This window comes from Octopus bimaculoides, chromosome 24 (assembly GCF_001194135.2).
Source record: "Octopus bimaculoides isolate UCB-OBI-ISO-001 chromosome 24, ASM119413v2, whole genome shotgun sequence".
NCBI classification, from domain to species: domain Eukaryota; kingdom Metazoa; phylum Mollusca; class Cephalopoda; order Octopoda; family Octopodidae; genus Octopus; species Octopus bimaculoides.
In genome coordinates, this window is record NC_069004.1 from 30823951 (window position 1) to 30828283 (window position 4333).

Below are 4333 nucleotides of genomic sequence, written 5' to 3' on the forward strand. Positions count from 1 at the left end.
GCTGGTATTTTTGGTGGTTATCGTACAGTGGTATTCCGACATGACGGTGTTGCTGGTGTTGCAGCGATGTGGTGTGAAATTGGTGGCGTTGGTGGTGATGATGGTGGTGGTGGTGGTGGTGGTGGTGTTTACGATGACGATGACAAAGAGGATGTATTATGGAGGGTTTGGGGAGAAGAATATTTACAAGAGGATAGGAGGAAAAGGATACTTATATCAAATCACTTCATAGTCGAGATACAATGTTTTAACTTGCGTACTCTCGAATGCAAACTCCCGCGCTTGAAATATTTTCCCAGCAAATCTGATTACTGCAACCCTAAAAACAGATTATTTTCGTTATTACACCAACGTGTTACGGAACATCGTCACCTTTTTCTGAATGACAAAGAAGACTAAAGCAACGCCGAAGAAACAACACACATGTACATTCGAAAAGACACATACATACATACATACATACATACATACATACATACATACATGTTACGCTTGTAATTATTGGGGACCTGGGATATGTAACACACTGTCTAAATACCAATCTGGAGAAATTAGGCTTCTCAAAACCAGAAAGGAGAAAGCTGATTCGAAGACTACAGATCCGATCCATCACTGGAACTGTAAAAATCTGTAAAACTTTCCAGAATTTTATCTTTAAATATATATGAGCATGTCTAGATATGTAACTATATGCATGAGAATACATACATAAAAGATACAAATCTGCACATACATACATACATACATACATACATACATACATACATATATATCCTGTTGATGTTGAAATTCCGGTGAAAGAGCCTTGGATCTAGGTTAGAAACCGGTTCTTACTCTATTGGCAAGGAATCTTAAAATAAACTGAATAATGACACACATGCATACATACATGCATACATACATACATACATACATGCATACATACATACATACATACATACATACATACATACATACATGATGATTGCTCCATCTTGTCAGACGATAGCCGTCTCACATTCTGGAGATGATAATGAGACATTTGTATCTCACTGGCTTAAAGTGTCAAAAGTTTGTCCAACACATTTACCACTCTCTCAATATCCATAACAGATTCCAGTAAAAAAAAAAACATTCTAAAATGACTGGTGCTATCTTGGCTGAAAGTTTTATACCAGAGTCTAGTTCTCCTAGAAGAGCTGCCTTCCCCATTTTTAAGTCAGAAAATAACGGGAGCTTCCTCTACAGACGCGATCCCGGGAATTTTTCGAAAAGAGGCACAAGATCAGAAGGGAATACAATTCCAGGAAAGAAGGCCATAATGACATTATTTAGAAAGGCGTACTTGTTTTCTTGGGTGGGGGCATGTGCCCCTCAGCACCACTCCTCTTAGGTCTGCCTCTGCTCTACCTTTGGGAAATCTATTCAACAGATGGGACCCTGACAGGTACTACAGTTCTGGGTTCGAACCGATGCGGGAATAATGGTAATTAAGGGGTCATTCCACGTTCTCAAAACTCCGGAACACCGAAACTGGAGTCTCGCCACTGGATGCAGTTTAATGTTATAGACAGGACAATATACGTACCTGCATACATACGTAACTGGTACTCCGTCGGTTACGAAGACGAGGGTTCCAGCTGATCCGATCAATGAAACAGCGTGCTCGTGAAATTAACGTGCGAGTGGCTGAGCACTCCACAGACATTCGTATAACCTTAACTTTGTTCTCGGGGAGACTCAGCGTGAGGCAGAGTGTGACGAGGCTGGCCCTTTGAAATACAGGTACCACTCATTTTTGCCAACGGAGTGGACTGGAGCAACGTGAAATAAAACCATACATACGCACGCACGCACACACAAACACACACATACATACAGTACCGGATTTACCATTGTGCTTGGGTGTGCTTAAGCACAGAGCCCTATTAACCAGGGGCACTATAAGGAGCCCCTGATCAACGGCACCCTATCCAAGTAAGGGACCTCACAGCTTAACTAGAATATGGCCTCATTTGTCCTAAATCCGACACTACATATATACATACATATATGCAGACATACAGCCAGACAGACAAATAGACAGCACTTAGCAACAAAAGCAAGACATTCATTCATAACTATAATGCGTGCGCATGAACATGAACACATACTCGTATAAACACACGCGCAGACAGACTTCTCTCGAAACAAACTACCGAAATAACTTCGTTTAAAATGTCAGCTGAATCTAGGCTTTCGTTTTACGTTTCGCAATTATATTCTTACTCTTTTATTTATTTATTTTTTCACTTGTTTCAGTCATTTGACTACGGCCATGATGGAGCACCGCCTTAATTTGTCAAATTCATGAATGTAAAATATACTTATTATGTTTGTTAATATATATGCAGAGACAGACAGACAGTCAGAGAAAGGAATAGATAGAGCGAGCGTGTGAGAGAGAAATATATATATGCGATTGCATATACATGCGTGTGTGTGTGTGTGTGTGTGTCTGTGTGTGTGTGTGTACGTACTCACACACGTGTCTATTTTTGCTTCTTTAATTAATATTCTGTCTTTGTTTTGCTTGTTTCCAGGAAGCGTGGAGAGGACTCTATGATTTAATACAGAGCTGGGTCTCACAGTACCGATCATCAAAACACAGCGCCGACAAGCAAGCAAATCTCCAGATTTAGGTCAGTTTGCACACTCACACACACAAACACCATACATATATATATATATATGTATATATAAATGTACATACGTATATGTAGTGTGTGGACTTGTGTGAATGTGTGTACTACAGATACCCAACAGAACCTGAGAGAGCAGCGCCAGTATGATCACTTAGTGATTCATGTAAGTACAAAACGAAGTTTATTTCTGTAACGAAACAACAACCTACCACTGATGCTGCAGCAGTAGAGTGCTGTTTACTTTATTTTATTGTTTTTGCTTCTTTTTTTTTTTGTCATTTTATTCTTGCTGCAGACCTCTGGTCAAGAGTGTGACAATCTAATCATACCCATCCAGTATGGTATTTAACCATACATTATCCAGTGTACTCTGTCTTTCATATTTTAAAACCCCTCTAGCAATGGTTTCTTGTGTTTCTGGGACCTCGTCACCTTTCTCCTCTCTGGACTTAAAGTACCCGTCACTCTTGTCTTACTACATTTACCGTACTAACACTTCACCGGTTACGACGACGAGTGGGTCCAGTTGATCCGATCAACAGAACAGCCTGCTCGTGAAATTAACGCGCAAGTGGCTGAGTACTCTACAGACAGGCGTTCCCTTAACGTAGTTCTCAGGGAGATTCAGCGTGACACAGGATGTGACAAGGCTGGCCTTTTGAATTACAGGTATTGTTTATTTCTGCCAGCTGAGTGGACTGGGGCAATGTGAAAATAAAGTGTCATGCTCAAAGGCACAACGCGCTGCTAGTAATCGATCTCACGACCTTACGATCGCGAGCCGAAAACCCTAACCACTAAGCCGTGCGCCTTAAGCTTCAAAGAGTATAATCATGACACTCGTAACTACAATCACCAACACCTTTGGCCTGTGCGCCTTAACAAGGGCCTGCCGTAACCTTGTCTCTCGGAACCGCTTCATTCCCCTACGAAGGCATGTGACCAAGTGGTAAACGTGTTGCACTCATGATCGTAAGATCATGGTTTCAATACCTGGACCGAGTCGTGCCTTGTATTCCTGAGTAAAACATTTCATTTCACATTGCTCCAGTCCGCTTAGCCGTAAATCGGTAATTTTGTGACCGTCACACATCCCGTTGAATACGAATGTCGTCATCTCGGCCACTAATATACCATAAAATCCGGGGAACCGGTCCTACGAGTCTTATAACTCAAAACAGAACATGTTCTTTACTTCGTTCCACTGAATTTCGGGGTTCTGGGAGATGTCGCAAGCAGTTCCGCAACGAATAGTCACAGTTCGGCTAATTATAAAATCTAATGCGTTTTTTACGACATTTTTACTTCTAATTCGATGTTAGAAGGAGAGTGGTTTAGTGGTTAGAGGTGTTGCACTCACGGTTGTGAAATCGTGGTTTCGATTTCCGAGCCGGACGCTGTAAAGAATTCCTTTTTTTTTTCCACTTGAGCTGAATTTAACGTTTCAGCCGTAATTCTCGGGGATAAATAGCAATGTTTGCGAAAAAAATGTGTTTTGGGAATACATCATTGCATATTTTACTTGCAAATCAGAACAGGATTCGATCCAAGGATTCGTTTCTATATCAACAAATCTTTGCAAAATATTCAAAGTGGTGTTTGAGTTGAATTCAAAGACTTAGACAAATGAGATACGACTAAGAATATATATATATATATATATATATATA